General features: G+C 45.0%; 1 long non-coding RNA gene across 1 annotated transcript in view; it reads left to right on the forward strand.

Annotated features, from left to right (window-relative positions):
* The first annotated feature begins 1,883 nt into the window (after positions 1-1,883).
* Positions 1,884-19,081, forward strand: part of LOC309335151 — a 48,082-nt gene continuing 30,884 nt past the window's right edge. The window contains exon 1 of the long non-coding RNA XR_014153399.1: positions 1,884-3,992. This is a non-coding gene — a long non-coding RNA (uncharacterized lncRNA). The remainder of the gene's footprint in view (positions 3,993-19,081) is intronic.

The following is a 19,081-nucleotide window of genomic DNA, read 5'->3' on the forward strand; positions in this document are numbered from 1 at the left end:
CTGATTGCCGAAGAATTGATGCTTTTGAATTATGGTGCTGGAGGAGACTCTTGAGAGTCCCATGGAATGCAAGAAGATCAAACCTATCCATTCTGAAGGAAATCAGCCCTGAGTGCTCACGGGAAGGACAGATCCTGAAGCTGAGGCTCCAATACTTTGGCCACCTCATGAGAAGAGAAGACTCCCTGGAAAAGACCCTGATGTTGGGAAAGATGGAGGGCACAAGGAGAAGGGGACGACAGAGGATGAGATGGTTAGATGGTGTTCTCGAAGCTACCAGCATGAGTTTGACCAAACTGCGGGAGGCAGTGGAAGACAGAAGTGCCTGGCGTGCTCTTGTCCATGGGGTCATGAAGAGTCAGACACGACTAAATGACTAAACAACAACAACAACAACATATCAGATGCATGAAGTGTTGTCCCTTCAATCAGCAGATCTCTCTCTCTCTCTCTCTCTCTCTCTCTCTCTCTCTCTCTCTCACACACACACACACACACACACACACACACACACAATGAGGAATTCATTGTGTCTCAATTCAGGTCCAACTGAATAGAATCAAACCATGTTAATTTGTACCTGCTGGACAGCTCAGTTGGTTAGAGCATGGTGTTGATAATACCAAGGCCGCAAGTTTGATCCAGTTTTATATTCTTACATTGCAGGGGGTTGGACTAGATGATCGTCAGGGTCCCTTCCAACTCTGTGATTCTATCATTCTAATATTCTTATGTAAATTGGTGGCTCATCTATGTATAGCTGCTGAAATCTATCTGAAACACTTTGAGTTGGAGAGGAGGGGCCATGACAAATAAAAGTGGATAGATGTGTCCACTGGTCATTTTAAACCCTATTTCCATTTCAAGGCTAGGCAATCACATCTGCTTGTATTAGCATTTTAATAGATGAAAGCATTCCCAGACTGGTTCCACTGAGCACTGACTTCAGCTCAGTTTCTAGTTTCTAATCAGATTGGAGCTGTCCCCAGTTTAAGGTGGCCAACAGTGAAAATGGAAGGAATCAATGGAAAACAACTGCAAGAATTAAAGCAACTGGCACCAAGGTAAAAAAGTGTGTGTGTGTGTGTGTGTGTGTGTGTGTGTGTGTGTGTGTGTAAAGGACCCCTGGATGGTTTAGTCCAGTCAAAGGCGACTATGGGGTTGCGGCGCTCATCTCACTTTTCAGGCCGAGGGAGCCTGTGTTTGTCCACAGACAACTTTCCCAGTCATGTGGCCAGCATGACTAAACTGCTTCTAGCACAACAGAACACCGTGACAAGTGCCAGAGCACACGAAAATGCCATTTACCTTCCCGCCGCAGTGGTACCTATTTATCTACTTGCACTGGTGTGCTTTTGAACTGCTAGGTTGGCAGGAGCTGGGACAGAGCAATGGGAGCTCACCCCATCATGGGGATTCAAACCACCGACCTGCAGATCAGCAAGCCCAAGAGGCTCAGTGATTTAGAACACAGCGTCACTGGTTCCCACAAACTGGAACACACCTCTTGACCCTGGTCGTTAACACCTGAGATGTGCATTTTCAGGGGCCACCCTATTCTACGATTGCAATCTGCTTTGTTAATTTTTTTAATATTGAATTATGAATTGTATCACTCTGTGGGACCTTGCTGCTGAAAGGCAAGTAATAAAAGCAACAAATGGGGAGCCACTACAGAGAAGGCCCATTCCCGTGTTGCCACCCTCCGGACCAAACGCCGAGGAGGCACACAAGGAAGGGCTTCAGATGATGAAGGCAGAGTCTGGGGTGGTTTATATGGAGAGATGGGGTCATTGAAAATAAATGAATTCTGGGTTGGCTTGATTGACAATCAAAATCCCAAATGAATAAGACTCCGCCACGTGAGTCTGCCTTCTTTTTGAAAATACGATACGATATTTTTATTGTCATTCTCCCATACAGAACAATGACATTGAAAAATCTACATAAGACATTCAAAAACCCCTAAAAACTCTGAAACCCCATTTTAAAATACAATATACTCCTATAGAGACTCCTTATACAGTGGTACCTCAGGTTAAGTACTTAATTCGTTCCAGAGGTCCGTTCTTAACCTGAAATTGTTCTTAACTTGAAGTACCACTTTAGCTAATGGGGCCTCCTGCTGCTGCCACGCTGCCAGAGCATGATTTCTGTTCTCATCCTGAAGCAAAGTTCTTTACCCGAGGTAATATTTCTGGGTTAGCAGAATCTGTAACCTGAAGCGTATGTAACCTGAAGCGTATGTAACCCGAGGCACCACTGTACTGCGTTTAAAACCAAAATTGCATTTGGGTAGAAACTGTTTCTCAGGCGGCTAGTCCTAGTCTTTATAACCCTGTACCTTCTTCTAGAAGGAAGAAGCTGAAAGAGATCATTTCCGGGGTGCGCACTATCCTGCGTTATCTCAGCCGCTTTCTTATGGCACCTGGAAGCATAGATTTGATCCAAGGTAGGAAGAGTGCACCCAATTATTCTCTCTGCAGTCTTTACAACCCTGGACAGCATTGTTGTTTTTTTCCTGGCCGTGCAGCTCCCAAACCACACACACAGACCATAAATTAATACACTCTCCACAGTACAATGGTAAAATGCCATCAGCAGGTCCTTTGAGAGATTGTTTTTCCGGAGGATTCTCAGAAAATATAACCTCTGCTGCGCTCTCTTCATCGGGTCTTTGCCGTTTTCTCCCCAGGTTAGAATGCAGTAATATATGCAGGCCCTGGGCATGCATTCACACAACCTTTGTGCACGCCATAAACAAAAGGGGGGAGGAAGTGTCATATTGCACTCCGGTTCCGGTGGTTGTCCGTGCTTTAAAAACATGGTGCATGAATCAATCAATCTCACGATATAGATCGACTTTGCTGCTGCTCAGAGGGCGGGGCACGCGATTCCGAGGAGAACCCTAGATCTCCGCAGCTATAACCACTAGGAGGCAACCTCTCCCCTTTCTTGCGACCGAAGCGCGGGTGGGGAGGGTGTGTGGAGAGAGAATCACCCTGCTCTTGGATGCTCAGATGGCAGCATTCAAAGGGGGGCGGGCGAGAGGCGAGAGCGAGCGAGCGGGGAATACTGGAACCACGAAGGTGGTGTCAAGATTCCGCCCGAGGGAGCGCGGCATTCCGACGCGACGGTCCTGCCGGATTCCTGGCCAGGACCCAGCCGTGCGTCTCGCGGAGCGCAGGGCGCGCAGGGCGTGAGCGCAAAGAGGCGCTCCCTTCTTTTGGATGGCGGGCGGGCGGGCGGGCGGCTCCCCTTTGCAAATGCGCCCGGCGGAATTGCACCATCGGAGCGGGCTCCCTGCAGGGGGTGGGGACCCGAGGGCGCTTCCTTAAACAGGCACCAGGAGGAGCGGGCGGAGGCAAGCAAGGCACGCCGCGATCCTCCTTCCTCCTGGGCGGCTGCCGTCGCTGCTGCTGGATTTGCTGCTGTCGCTGCTGCCCTCGCCCAGCCCAGCCCAGCCCAGCCCAGCTGCAGCTCGGGCTTCTCTGCATGTGTCATCGAACACGTGGGGCTCTTTTTGCGCCGCGGAAACTTTCGAGGGATACTTGCTTCCAACTTGGACTCGCGCGCGGGCGACATCGGAATGGGGAGGCGCGGGAGAGAGAGAGAGAGAGAGAGCGCTCTTCGATCCACTGCACCGATCCAGACGCCTCTTTCCTGGACGTGATCGCTTCGCTGCCTTCCCTTTCTGCTGGCGCTTGGAATTGCGCTCCCGCGTCGTGAAACCACGTCTGGACACGCCAACCCGCTTCTTCCTCCCTTGCCCTCTTCTTCACGTGTGAGAAATGTGGCACGCGTGTCTTTGGAAGGAATGGGCTCTGGGTGTTGGGGTTTTGCTGCTGTTGGTTTTTTTTTTTTAGCCCAAGTGGCGAACCTCGCTCTCCCTGCACCTCCCTCCCTTAGTTCCTTCCTGGGTCCGCTTCATAGTTTCGAGAAGATCTGGAAGGCCATGCTATTGACGCCCAGGAGACCCACTTGGACCTAAGGTAAGCGGCGAGGGCTGGGGTGGAGGGAGAAGCGAGCAACTCCGCCAGCGTGTTTTGCGTGCGCGTGTCAACTTTTCAGCTGCGTGCGCTTGGAGACTAGGCGGTCGCTGTCACCGCCCCGTCGGTCCGTTTCTTCGCAGCAGACGGCGATTAGGGAGACCGGGTCCCTTGCGAAGGGTTGGGCGATCAAGCGTGCGCACGTTCCGACGACCGGGAGGTGAGGAGACGCGATCGAGGACCGGTGTCTCGTCGGAATGCTCAGGGCGTGCTTGACGAACCCGCCGCGGACGCGGGTCCTCCTTTCAGAATTAAAAGGACACCAACACGCGCCCCTCTCGGACTCTGTCGCAAGAGTGCTCTGCTTTGGAGAGCTGCCCGTGTCAATTCAATTTTCGCCCCAAACGCGTTTCCTAAACAGGGAGCTAGCTAGTTAAAAATTAACACGCGTTTGAAACAAACCGAAACGAAAACAGAGTTGACCCCCATAACATCAGTCAGTTGCGCGCGGCTGGAGTTTGACTCAAGTTCTCCAGAAATATCTGGAGTTGGGTCTATTTGTTTTTCTGGCTTGACTATCTTTCAATCATTTTTTTTTAAAAAAAAAAAAAGAACAAAAATGTCCCAAGCCCTCCTGAAGGTGCGTCACGTGTGAACGATCGAGCGGCGGGTGGAATGGGGAGTTTGGGGCTGGGTCTTTGCGGGCGAGATGAGAAGTTTCTGCCTTCAACTGGCCTACAAAGTCCCATTTCTCGGCTCCCAAGTCTGCGCCCTTTTCTGCTGCCAACCTGATGTCCTCTTCCCTCAGCGGCTGAAAGTTTTAAATGTGGGGAGGTTCCTAATATTACAGGCCGGGGTGAGAGGTGGGGGGGGAGGAGGGAGATCTAATGCCTCTTTGCAAACGCAGATCCCCAAAGGAGATCTCCCCTTGCTTCCCCTCCAAAGCTGGCAATGGCTTGGCTGTTTCTTCTCCAACCACCCTAACACGGTTTGGGGCAGGGCATATTGATCAAGGAAACGATCCAGCCACCGTGGAGCACTTTTAAGAGCACTTTGGTTTGAGTGAGAAAGCTAAGCTGTCTGATGCTCAGTGGGTTTCCACTGCGCTTCGTTTTGACTCTAGTTTTAGCAAATGGCCGTAGCTGTAGTGACCGGTTCCAAACCAACACTGAAATCAAAGAAAGTATAAGAACAGATGCCAACATTTCAGAGGTTACACTTAAAAAGTTTTTAAAAATATATTAAATTAAACTTGGTCAGAGACCAGACTTGTTTCTTGCCCTGTAATTTGCTATTAAAAATATTAAGTACAGTACCAACAGGGTGTCGCTGTCAATTGAATTTTTGACGTTGTTTTCCGCTGAAACTGATTTCGCAGGCCCACGAGGAAAGATATTTATGTCTCCTCAATCTGCAAGTCATGCTAATCAAATCTGGTTTAAGGCCTTCATCTCTTTACCTATGCTTTTTTACTCTCTCTTTTAAAGAAACTCTTCTCCATATATATATATATATATATGAAAATAGAAATTAATTACTGCACATGTTGCCTCCATATAGTTCTTTTGGCTAAAAGCACAAATCAGCTGATGATCTGCACTTTTACGCCCAGAAAAATTAGGCCATTGTAACTTTATATACTGCCTGCGACAATGAATATCTTTTTGCTTACATACATATCACGTAAGTATTTTTAAAACGAAAAACCTAAAAAAGTTAAATTGCTTATTTTAAATATTGTCTTCTTTTTTTAAGGTTGTCTTTTATCATTTCTATTAAGAACATAAAGACGACTTTTAAAAAATATGCGGTCTGTATTCATAATGATGGTGGCTGTTTCATTTAGGTATGTTTGTGTATCTGGTGCAATTTGGAAAATCTTTTCGCTGAAATGAAGTTACAGGCAACACTTCATTGCTAGGGAGGAAAGGGAAAAGCTGAGTCCATGTGTGTTACGCAGAAGTAAGCCTCTCTGAGTTCAGTAGGGAATAAGTAATTGTGCGTACGACAGTAGCATTTAAAAGCCTCTTTCCGAATTTAAACCCTGAAGCAAAAGCTCTAAATCAGCACAATTAATTATTCTTACCATAACTAATGTGGTCATTATGGTATACTTCTCCAAAGTCCCATGACATGTAACTTATGTTATAGCTTGCTCTTTTCTACATAAACAGGTAGATAGATTGATAAATAAATAAATTTCCTCAGCCTGGGAGTATTCCCTCACCCCACCCGCCTCTTCAGTTAAATATTTCAATTTCCTGCAGATTTATTCTAAAACAATCATGATGATTTTTCATTTTCTCCTATATCTTTATGAGCAATGGGAAAAAATCCTGGCCCAATTCCCCCAGATCTGAACTCGCATGTTCAGATTACGCAACCGATGAAATTTGTAGCCAGCCTTTGCTAATTAGATTTAATCTGGTGCGTTATGAATTCAGCCACACCCCAATTCATGAATAAAACAAAATTAATGTTTCCCCAGCTTTTTCAAAACTAGTCCTCCTGTTCGGCCTTTGCTTACTGTGTGTGTGCCGCTGTTAATCTATTGTAGTCCCACATATCTTTGGGTAAATATATATTTTTTCAAGTCCTACGCAGTTCAAGAGAGCCATTTATTGTTGTTGATATTATTATTATTTGCTAGGAAACGGTTTATAAATGTAAATAATAAATAATATGAACAAGTTAGTTTGCAAAGGCTTTTAAAAACCCATTGGGAGCTTGGGATATGATATTAAGAGCATCCCATCTTCTGCCCCCCACCATAAGGCAGAGTTCGAGCCAAAGAGCTATGAACCTACAGAACGTCCTCTTTAATTAAGAGACCACCAATGTGACGTTAAGTGGACACGTTTGGAAGACTAGGCCATTGAAATCACAGCAATTTATTTCCAAGTGACACTTCGCCTTTAGGATCAAGGTGCCAGTTTTTGATCCACAGGCTGGAATTTAACGTTCTTGTAACGAAATCATGCCAAACGATTCCAAAGCTCTAGGTTCAGGTAGGCAGCCATTGTTGGTCTGACACAGTCGAAATATATAAAAAAATTGTTCAGTAGCACCTTAGAGACCAACTAAGTTTGTTCTTGGTACAGTGGTACCTCAGGTTACATACGCTTCAGGTTACGTACGCTTCAGGTTACACACTCCGCTAACCCAGAAATAGTGCTTCAGGTTAAGAACTTTGCTTCAGGATGAGAACAGAAATTGGACTCCGGCGGCGCAGCAGCAGCAGGAGGCCCCATCAGCTAAAGTGGTGCTTCAGGTTAAGAACAGTTTCAGGTTAAGAACGGACCTCCGGAACGAATTAAGTACTTAACCTGAGGTACCACTGTATAAGCTTTCTTGTGCAGACACACTTCTTCAGATAACAGATTCAAAAACTGACTTGGATACAATTTCTACGCTGTTTGTTTGGGCTTCCAAAGAGCTCCATTTTTTTGCAACTGTTTTGTTTCAAGTAACTTCTTCTAAGATACAAACCTTTTACAGTATTAACTTGCCATTACAGTGGCACCTCTGATTACATACGCTTCAGGTTACAGACTCCGCTAACCCAGAAATAGTACCTTGGGTTAAGAACTTTGCTTCAGGATGAGAACAGAAATTGTGCTCCGGCAGCACGGCAGCAGCAGGAGGCCCCACTAGCTAAAGTGGTGCTTCAGGTTAAGAACAGTTTCAGGTTAAGAATGGACCTCTGGAACAAATTAAGTACTTAACCCAAGGTACCACCGTATATCATTACCTTTTTCAGATAAAGAATGCCAAATTGCTTGTAAAAAATTGTCGTATACCTGGGAGCTGGATGTGGCAGATACATGCTTGGAAGAAAAACCCCACTTTAGTCAATGGGACTTGATTCTGAGTAAACTGCCACGGAACGGCAGGCGTGAAGCCCAATTCTATGCATTTTTATTCGGAAACTCCCACCGAGTTCTGTAGGGCAAGATGCTGTCAGCTGCATTTAGGCTGCAATTCTAACCCTCTTGCCTTGAAGTAAACGCCCTAAAAATTCAACAGGACTCAAGTAGACATGGTTAAGATTGTGCTATTCCTTTGGAATGAGCCCCACTGAATTTATTCAGAAGTTAATAGGCTGGAATGACATTGAAAACATTGCTAGCTAATATATGTTTTCGTCCAGACCCAGCGATATAGGTTTGTTCTTGTTCAGTTGCTTGTCTTGGACATCACTGGACTGAAAGGTGGCAGGGAAATTTACTTAAATAAATAAAAATAAATAAATAAAAATATATAAGTTGAATTTTTTAAAAAATCCAACTTATATACCAAAGCTAAAGCCACTCTATTCCAGAGTGGTCTGGAAATCTATATCTTATGATGTCCCAGACTTAAATTATTTCACGCAAGTCATCTTACAGACTGCAACCCAAACTTATTTTCAAAGCCGTTATCGGCATACTTTAGCGACATGATAAATCTGGTTGAAATAACGTGTGTTCACTCAGAGGGTCAATGCGCAGAGTTTCATACCGCAAACTTATTGCAAAAGGGTCGCCTAATATGGCCTATGCAAGGATACATTCCAATGTGTATGAAATGTCGACTATTTCCATTCACAGGCCCCCAGCCTCTCCCCGTTGTATGGACTAGGCATACAGGAAAATGACAGGGACTTTTGCTGCTGTCCGAAATAGCCAGACAGCCTCATAGCAAAATCGTAATAATAATTTCAACTTTTAAAAATCTGTTTCTCTTGCTTTCTTTCCCCTGATTTAAGTTTTGTTGCTTAACGCATAAGTGTTGCAGATGTGCAGAAAGGCGGGGGGGGGGGGTGTCAGAGAGAAAACAATACGAACTTGGGACACTGTTGCCGAAACACTTCCAGAAGTGTGGTTTATAAATTCTCTTTAAATCTATAAGATTTAACATTTATTACATTAGGAATTCTGTTTGGTTCATGCTGTGGTCACAGAAAGGGGAAATGTGCCATGGATGATGATGATGATGATTATTATTATTATTATTATTATTATTATTATTATTACTATTATTATTATTATTATTACTCAACAAAATAAGGACGTGATGCAGCACACAGTTACCTGTGTTTAAGTTTCTGTTAAAATCGCCTGCACCAAACAGTAGGATCACCAAGGCAAGGTATTGTAAACCACCCAGTGAGGTCCATATATTTAATACAGAACACAGTTGTACTTTGGTTGCCAAACGCCTCGGAACTTCTACGTTTCGGCTCCCAAATGATCGAAACCTGGAAGTGAGTGTTCCAGCTTTCGAACGATTTTTGGAAGCCAAACATCCAGCACGGCTTCCGATTGGCTGCAGGACACTCTTGTGTCCAATCAGAAGCCGCGTCTTGGTTTTCAAACGGTTCCGGAAGTCGAAAGGACTCCCGGAATGCATTCTGTTCAAGAACCAAGGTACAAATGTAGAATAACCAATAACTGGGTAGTGGTCCGGGGCTCCGCTCCGCAGAATGAGCAGGAGACATCCTCTCCCCCCACCACCACATATGAAACAAGTCATTTAGGAACATTACCATCTGAGGAGGGGGAATCCTGACACCCAGAGTCGAAAATTTCCTAAGTGCATGACGGACACCAGACCAGAATTCTGTTTTGTGCTGGTTAAGAATGGACCTCCGGAACAAATTAAGTACGTAACCAGAGGTACCACTGTATTATCTTCAGTGGCATATATATATATATATATATATATATATATATATATATATATGCATAGAACTTGCATTTCCAGAAGAGTCAGGAGAAGTTTTGCCCCACCTATTTATTCGATTTCTGAAAGAGAAATAATGGCATTTCATTCCAGTCCTATTTTTCTCGGAAGCCAGTCCCATTGGTTTTGATGGAATGAACGAAGCATGCTTAGGTTTGCAGCCTTATTTTCATTTCCAGTTTATGAGTCAGTTATAATTTGTATGTGAAAAGTGCCTTTCCTTGAAGTCACTGCAGGAGTCCAGCAATGGAGGAGAGGGGGAGTTGCTTGCTCACTCCGTATGTGGCCCATGCTAAACTTTAAAGTACAGTGGTACCTCAGGTTAAGAACTTAATTCGTTCCGGAGGTCCGTTCTTAACCTGAAACTGTTCTTAACCTGAAGCACCACTTTAGCTAATGGGGCCTCCTGCTGCTGGCGTGCCGCCGGAGCACGATTTCTGTTCTCATCCTGAAGCAAAGTTCTTAACCCGAGGTACTATTTCTGGGTTAGCGGAGTCTGTAACCTGAAGCGTATGTAACTCGAGGTACCACTGTAGCCTCTGGTGTTTATACCTTTCCCACCTATGTTGTTTCCCCAGTAAAGATCACCCCCCCCAAAAAATGTATTAAATAGAAATACCGTATGTAGAATCCTCACTGTGAAAAAAATAACCATATTCATTTGGAGTGAAGTCCCTGAGAATGAGAGGACTTCGTGCACATACTATCACTGGATCAGGGCATTTAGGTAGATGGATGATCGATCAATCGATCGATCGATACATCTCACACGTACAGACAAACATCATTATAACCACCGCTCCAATCAATGGGAGACTCTCTGATGGTCAAAATTACAGAAGATTTATCTTTCCTCAGACCATGGTCTCGCATAGAATAGAAGAGGATTCTCTCCCCTCTCTCAATTATTTCTTTGAAACATTATTTCTTTTCTCCCCTGCAGCCAAAAAGTCTCTCCGGAGCAGCTTACATGAAATCAATAACACGGTCTTGCTCCAGGCTGCTCTTCAATGTTGGAATCACTGCCCAGCAAATTTCTCCCTCTATCAGTTTCACACAAGACTCTTAACTGGACTAGGGTGGGGTTTTTACTTTATTTTATTTTTTAACTTCAGGCAGACAGGACAAAGACTTTGGGAGAGCAGGATTTCTGTTTGAGAGAAAAAAAGTTGTCCTGTTCTTAAAATGGATGGCATTGTCTTTTGTCTGCTAACGTTGTTGGGCTCCGTTCTTTTTCCGACGAACTGTATGTAAGTTCTGCTTCGAAGTTCTCCGTGTTATTGTTGCCATAGGCATTAAAGTAAAGGGACCCCTGACCATTAGGTCCAGTCGTGACTGACTCTGGGGTTGCAGCGCTCATCTCGCTTTATTGGCTGAGGGAGCCGGCGTACAGCTTCCGGGTCATGTGGCCAGCATGACTAAGCCGCTTTTGACGGAAATGCCATTTACCTTCCCGCCAGAGCGGTACCTATTTATCTACTTGCACTTTGTGCTTTCGAACTGCTAGGTTGGCAGGAGCAGGGACTGAACAACGGGAGCTCACCCCGTCATGGGGATTCGAATTGCCGACCTTCCGATCAGCAAGTCCTAGGCTATGTGGTTTAACCCATAGCACCACCCATAGTCATTGGTTGTAGCTAAAACAGGCTGGTGAACCTGGTGGCACTTTAAAGACTAAGGGTGAGATCCAACGTTGCGCTAGTTGATCCCCCTCCCCTTCATCAACCCCTTGTGACCCCCCCATTCTATCGTGAAGGGTGGCCCCCAACTCTTTAGACCAGATTTTGGGAGCGTAAGTCTGTTTTTGTGCAAAGTGAGACACTACAAATGGACATTACCCTAACAAATTTTAATATAGCATGAGCTTTGTGGACTGTGGCCCATTTCATCAGATACAGGTAGGATTATAGTTGTTTGCAAGTATAGTGGTACCTTGGTTCTCAAATGCCTTGGTACTTGAACAACTTGGAACCCAAACACTGCAAACTCGGAAGTGTTCTGGTTTGTGACACTTTTTTGGAAACCGTACGTGGTCCTTTTTGAGTGCCAAACAACTGTTTTGAGTGGTACACTGAAGTCTGTCTGATTTGCTTTTTATTTTGAATTTTTGTGGCTTTTTTTGTGACTGTGACTGTGTGGAATGCAGTTCAGCTACTGATTGATTGATTGATTGATTGATTGTGTGATTGCAGTACGTTGTTTATTGCTTTCATTTTATGGATCAATGGTCTCGTTAGATAGTAAAATTCATGTTAAATTGCTGTTTTAGGGGGTTGTTTTTAAAAGTCTGGAACGGATTAACCTATTTTGCCTTACTTTCAATGGGAAAGCCCACCTTGGTTTTGGAACGCTTTGGTTTTGGAACGGACTTTCAGAACAGTATAAGTTTGAGAACCAAGGTACCACTGTATGTGGTTGCAGGAAAGGGGGGTTGTACAGAGTAAGGTTTGAAGGAAATTAAATGCAGAAAAGGACAGAAGGTGATATTTATGTCATTATCAATGGTCATTCACAAAAGCCAGTTGCTGTTGATAACACAGGTATTCTGGCATTGGTATGCCCATTGACACATGCAGTATGTGATTTAAAAACAAACAAAAAGCAACCTTTGTCACAATTCCGTCCACAAGTGACAGAACTGAACTGCTTGACAAGTTATAGCGCAGCAGTTTCATACAGTAGCCTCCCTTTGAAGTATTGCTGTTCCATTTTAAGATCTGTTACAGGATGGGAGGCTGAAATGTACAGTTCTGACATATCTTTTGATTCATGACATTTCTTTCTATTTCACACACAATATTCCTTTTGATTCGGATTTCTGGGGATAGTCAAACTATTTTTATTCATCATGTAGTTTTCCTCGGTATACTTTGATTGCTTGTGGCACTTCGGCGTTGCCAAGGCCCAAATACTTTTAAGAAGTATTTTTATATCATGGGCTTACATGTGTTCTATATCACAAGCTGACTTGTCTGTGCAGTCTGTGAATGTTTGGACAAAAGAGAAGGCTCTTTCTATTAGGCGAGGTTTGTGGGGGGGGGAGGTGCCAAAGGAAATCTGTAAACATACAACAGGGGGCACGTCCCACACACTCTGCAGCAACAGTGCTTGCCATAGCTGAACGGGGGTTAAATTAGCATTTTCTGCAGCCAAACGGCAAAGTGTGAAAGGGAGAAGTGTGTTTCTGAACGACTATTGGACATGCCGATTGCGGCAGATGAGAGACAGAGTTCAACTCAAACTAGAGGGCTATGGGATCCTCAAACCTGCAGCTAGCAATACTAGGCTAGATCTGCTTTCCCCAAGGTGACTGTCCTCTGTGTGACATTGGACTCCAGGGCCTGTCAGCTCCAGCCAACATGGCTGGTGGTCAGGGACAGTTTTAGAAACTCAGATATATAAGCCAGGCACCAAATGGCTCCTTAAACCAAGGTTACATTCACCAAAATGGAATGTCCAGTTGCCATTTTGGGGTAAGACAACGGGTAAGACAGCGGGTGGCGCTGTGATCTAAACCACTGAGCCTCTTGGGCTTGCCGATCAGAAGGTCGGCAGTTCGAATCCCCGCGACGGGGTGAGCTCCCATTGCTCTGTCCCAGCTCCTGCCAACCTAGCAGTTTGAAAGCACACCAGCGCAAGTAGATAAATAGGCACCACTGCGGCGGGAAGGTAAACGGAGTTTCCATGCACTCTGGTATCCATCACGGTGTTCTGTTGCACCAGAAGAGGTTTAGTCATGCTGGCCACATGACCCAGAAAGCTGTCTGTGGACAAATGCCAGCTCCATTGGCCTGAAGCGAGATGATTGCCACAACCCCATAGTTGCCTTTGACTGGACTTAACTGCCATGGGGTCCTTTGCCTTTTTTACCTTTAAGATGGTTCTAAAGTCTTATTTTTCAACTGACTGTGATTGATTCTCAGTTAAGCATCTGGCTAGCTCAGATGACAACCTTGAGTTAGGTTAAGAGCTTTGAGAACTTAAAGGAGAAAAGTTGTTTGATCCAGGATCCACATATATATTGGCCTATCTTTTTCTTAATGGTGACATGGATCATTCATAACGTGAGAATATTCTTCACAACAGGGCAGTGGTGTGGGGGACGTGAAGACAAACGACAACAATTAACTATAATATTGTTCACCGCTCCTGCTCAGGCTGCACAGAAAAAGTACTGTATTTTCTGGCATATAAGACTACTTTTTAACCCAGGAAAATCTTCTCAAAAGTCGGGGGTCATCTTATACGCTGGCTACAGCAGCAGCTCCTGCAGCAACTCTCCACCAAAGGACAAAACGACAGCAAATTAAATCAGAGGAACCAAGCTCTCTAGATGAAGCAGAAATACGCTTGAAAACTGGCCCCAGAAGCCCCCCCCCCCAATCACCAGCAACAGAATGAGCCTAACCACTCCCAGTAGTAGACCACGTGGCCCAAAATGGCGGCCTCGCGTTGCCCCAGCAACTAGACACGTGGCCACTGCCTCAGCCCAAGCAGCCCCTGCAGTAAAAGAAAAGGAAAGGCTCACAACAAAGTCAGGGAACCAACAACAGCATTAAGCGCACCCCCGACCACTGGGAAGTGGAGCGGATTTCCAAGCCGGACTGGAGACTGTTTTGTTTTGTTTTTTATTTGGTATGCGTTGGAAGAGGGGTAGTCTTATATGGCAAGTATATCCCAAACTCTATATTTTAACTGGAAAAGTTAGGGGTCGTCTTATACGCCCAGTCGTCTTATACGCCGGAAAATACAGTATGTTGGTTCCTGAAATTCTTTCTGATTGTGTAAGTAAAATAGAACTGATAGAATTCTACAGGATGGGTTATTAGTGTGTAAAAACAATTGTGATCTAAGGATGCCCAGATGGTGGAGATGTCAGGCAGTATCCTGACACCCAGGCATCTTCACTTGGTTGCAAGTGGCCGATACCCAGGTGCAAAATGTGCTTGGCACCTGGCTAATTTTGAACACTGGTCAGAGGATGATGTGAATGCAAGGTCCACCACTATCTTGTGGGCACCAGGTTGGAGAACATTGGGCTAAATAAAAGCACACATTCTACGCATTCTAGACAAAAGGTCTGGCAAATAGATTCTTGTCTCTATATCACTGAAGCAATCCCCAAGGAAAGTTGGTGTAGCAGTTAATAGGTCTTTGGACTTTACGAGGCAAACACAGATCAGGCCAGGCTTCCCAGATCTGCGTGCAAAAGGGGTTTGCCTGGGCATGTCTCTCACGATTTCTATATTATCTCTGAGAAATATCAGTATAACACCAGCATGCATGCAGCAGTCATGTTTGCCCTGTAAACGGCGGAGCTATTCTGGAGAGATAGCTTCACTTAGGGTTTCCCTATATCCAGAATTAGTGTCAGGGTGTGTGTGTTGAAAAATTGGCAAAATGTCTGGGGTTTTGCCCACAGAACCAGGTGTTTGAGTATCACTCTTTGCCTTTGGGGAGCAATTTCCCCCCAAAAATGCTCAACAAGTTTTTAGGTGATTTTCCTCACCAAAATAACTTTTGTGTGTGGATTTTTACTTCTTGAAATATGGCGACCCTATCTCAGCATGCTGGATACAGGCTTTAGAGTCACACAGGGCTCTTCCTCAGGTTGCATGATTTTGAAAGGGGGAGCTCCAAAAGCACAGGGGAATAGTGGCGACAGTCCTGCTCAGCTATGCAGCATTCATAGATCGGCAAGGTCTCTTGTAGACTGTATAATGGAGAAGCAGCAGCCTTAAAAAAAAAGAAAAGCTATTCGTTGGAGTCAATCAAGCCCCATCACCGGGGTTTCATTTAAAATGAAGCATACTGTGACTCTAGGATGGGGGAATTTGCACCTTCTGATATGAATGCCTTTCTGCCTAAGACTTTAATTGAGACGATGTTTTGCAGGTAGGGGCTGGTTGCAATTTAGGATGGGCACTTTGATGCATGAGCAGAAAAAAAGAGGACGCCGATTTGTCTGAAATTTGAGCATGCTCATTCGTCAGTACAGAAGACACTTTATTAGTAATAATTACTATAATTGAATAGAAATAAGTCTTTTGCTGGGATACGGTGACCCGCTCAAGCCGCTCTTTATTCCGCTGCTAACTGTGGACGGGTAACATAAAGACGTCCTTTGCTTCTTCGCTTCTGATGGTTCTTGAACAGTAGACAGGGACCAAACAGTCCTGCAGATAGAGGACGGTCTTATGTAAAGTCATAAGCCCCTCAGCCCCAGTTGTGGTTATTTGGCAGGGCTACTGACTGACCAGAAAGAAAGCCATGCATGGCTTTGTTATTCTGCCTCTTGACAGCGCCTTGATGTGCAGAACTCAGCAGGGGGAAGCTTTTCACAGTGTGGAGACGCACATTATCAGCAACTGGTGTCTGCACATCAAGCTGCCATTAAAAGCAGAAGCTGCGAGGGCCAGCTGAAAAATGGCCAGCCCCGTGACTCAGTCAGCACCAGTTCAGATATACAGTATTAGAAAACTCCTTCAGAGATAGCTGGCTGAACAAAGCCACAAAGCTCTTACGCAATGCGCGAATATCGAGAGGAGTGGAGATTGGTACACAAGACGTGGCCAATATATGGGCCATGGGTAGGCAAACCAAGGCCCGGAGGCCGGATCCGGCCCAATCGCCTTCTAACTCTGGCCTGTGGACGGTACAGGAATCAGCATGTTTTTACATGCGTAGAATGTGTGCTTTTATTTAAAATGCACCTCTGGGTTATTTGTGGGGCTTGCCTGGTGTTTTTACATGCCTTTTATTTAAAATGCATCTCTGGGTTATTTGTGGGGCATAGGAATTCGTTCATCCCCCCCCCAAAAAAATATAGGCCACCCCCCCACACACACAAGGTCTGAGGGACAGTGGATCGGCCCCCTGCTGAAAATGTTTTCTAACACCTGGGGCTGTTTGAGCTCCTGCAAACACTGCCTTTGGGCGGCGCTGCCCTTTGAAATTTGGCTGCATCAGAACAGACCCGCCTCTCCTCCTCCCAGTACTGTGCTTTCAAATACAAAATGTATCATCCTCCAAGGGAATGCAGTCTGCACATGCTCAGAGTGACTTCCCATCATCTGATGAGGCTTCCGTCTTCTGTTTCCAGAACTCCAACCGTTTAGCTTGAATGCCTCGGCGAATGTGGAACACAGGATAGTTCAGTTGGTTGGAGCATGGCGCTGATAACGCCACGGTTGCGGGTTCGATGCTCGTATGGGACAGCTGCACATTCCAGCATTGCAGGGGGTTGGACTAGATGATCCTCAGGGTCCCTTCCAACTCTACAGTTGCATTTTTCTAAGTTGCCTTGTCCTCTTTGTGGTTATAAACAAGCAAACCAACAATGTGCCTGTAGGCTTGTGCAGGGCCTCTTTTCCTTCTGATAAGATGTAGCTGCTTAGCGCATGATGCATTTGAGCATGTGCAGAGTGCATCCTCAAGGTACCATGTTTCTCTTTACTTTAAATGCATCTTGTGGTGGGGGGGAAAAAAGAAATAAAACCACTAACCAAATTTCCCCCTGGTTCTTCATCTTCCTGGGTATGGCAATCGGACTAGAAAACTGGGAAAAATTAATCAAAATGTTTTATAGATGGTACTTAACACCTGCCAAAGTAGCTAAAATGTATAAAACAAAAGCAAACCTGTGTTGGAGGTGCAGTAAAGCAGAAGGGACACTTATACATATCTGGTGGAGCTGTGAAAAAATCAAAAGCTTCTGGAATATAGTACTGTATATGATGAACTTTAAAAAATGTTTAAATATAACTTTGTGAAAAATACAGAAGCTTTCCTGTTAGGAATAACAGACACAGGTATAGCAAAAGAAGATCGGAAAATATTCCTTTATGCCACAGGCGCGGTGAGGACCTTAATTGCCAGAAATTGGAAAAAAGAATTTGTGCCAACAAAAATGGAATGGCAGGATAAATTATTAGATTACAGTGGTACCTCGGGTTACAGACGCTTCAGGTTACAGACGCTTCAGGTTACAGACTCCGCTAACGCAGAAATAGTACCTCGGGTTAAGAACTTTACCTCAGGATGAGAACAGAAATCGCACGGCGGCAGCCGGAGGCCCCATTAGCTAAAGTGGTACCTCAGGTTAAGAACAGTTTCAGGTTAAGAATGGACCTCCAGAACGAATTAAGTTCTTAACCTGAGGTACCACTGTATACTGAATTGGCCAGATTAACAGAGACAATGAGGGGACAACCCAGACAAGAATTTCAAAAAGAATGGGGAAAATTCAGAGAACACTTTACCAGACAGTGCCCCAAAATAAACACCTGGACTTGTTTCGATTAATTTCTACAGGAGACTTTGTGGTTTTTAAAGTCATAATTAGGAAAAATTGTAATAATCACATATTAAAGAAACAGTATACAAGAACTAAATAAGGAGGCCATGTACAGGATAAAGGAAGTCTTTTATTTTTATGTTATGTTTTCTTTGTGTAAGGGGATAGGAGTTTACTTTTGATAATTAAATTGTCAATGGTGGTGGGTTTGTTTGTATGACTTGTTGTGGACCATGTTGTAAACAAATTACTAATAGACAACTGGGGTATTGGTCCTACTGGTGTTGAGCTGGGGATTTTGGAGTTGTTGCAGGGCAGAAAGCGAGGCCACAATCATCCCAGACCGCATCCTTTCCCCTCCTCCCGTTGTGCAACACCACTTTGGCCTTCTTGGGCAAGCTGGCCGTTCCAGACCAACCCCTTAGGAAATTTCCCTTGCAGGCCCCGCTTGTTTGCAAACATGCCCCGTCTTTTCATTTCCCCACTTGTTAAACAGATTCCAGACCTCAGCCCCCTATCTCAGATTAATCCCCGTCATCTAGCTCATACAACAAGGGATTCTTTCTCTTGAGATAAAGATGCAATCTTGAGTCCTTCGATTGGACCCGGAATGAAATCTAAATAAACAAATAACCTTGTGATACTGCAGTTCCCCCCATTTTAGAGCCCTTACGCAACCCGGTCCTAGTAACAATGTGGCCCCAGTAGCAGAATGAATCCCAGTTGCTTGGCTCTCAGAACAGCAACCAGGAGAATCAGGCTATTGGCTATGTTAAGTGTTTCACAAAGGGAACAATCCTAAGCATATTTACTCAAAGATGTAAAGGGGACCCCTGACCATTAGGTCCAGTCGTGACCGACTCTGGGGTTGCGGCGCTCATCTCGCTTTACTAGCCGAGGGAGCTGGCATACAGCTTCCGGGTCATGTGGCCAGCATGACTAAGCCGCTTCTGGCGAAACCAGAGCAGCGCACGGAAACGCCGTTTACCTTCCCGCCGGAGTGGTACCTATTTATCAACTTGCACTTTGATGTGCTTTCGAACTGCTAGGTTGGCAGGAGCAGGGACCAAGC

The sequence above is a fragment of the Podarcis erhardii genome, assembly GCF_964252035.2.
Source record: "Podarcis erhardii genome assembly, chromosome: 2".
NCBI classification, from domain to species: Eukaryota; Metazoa; Chordata; class Lepidosauria; order Squamata; family Lacertidae; genus Podarcis; species Podarcis erhardii.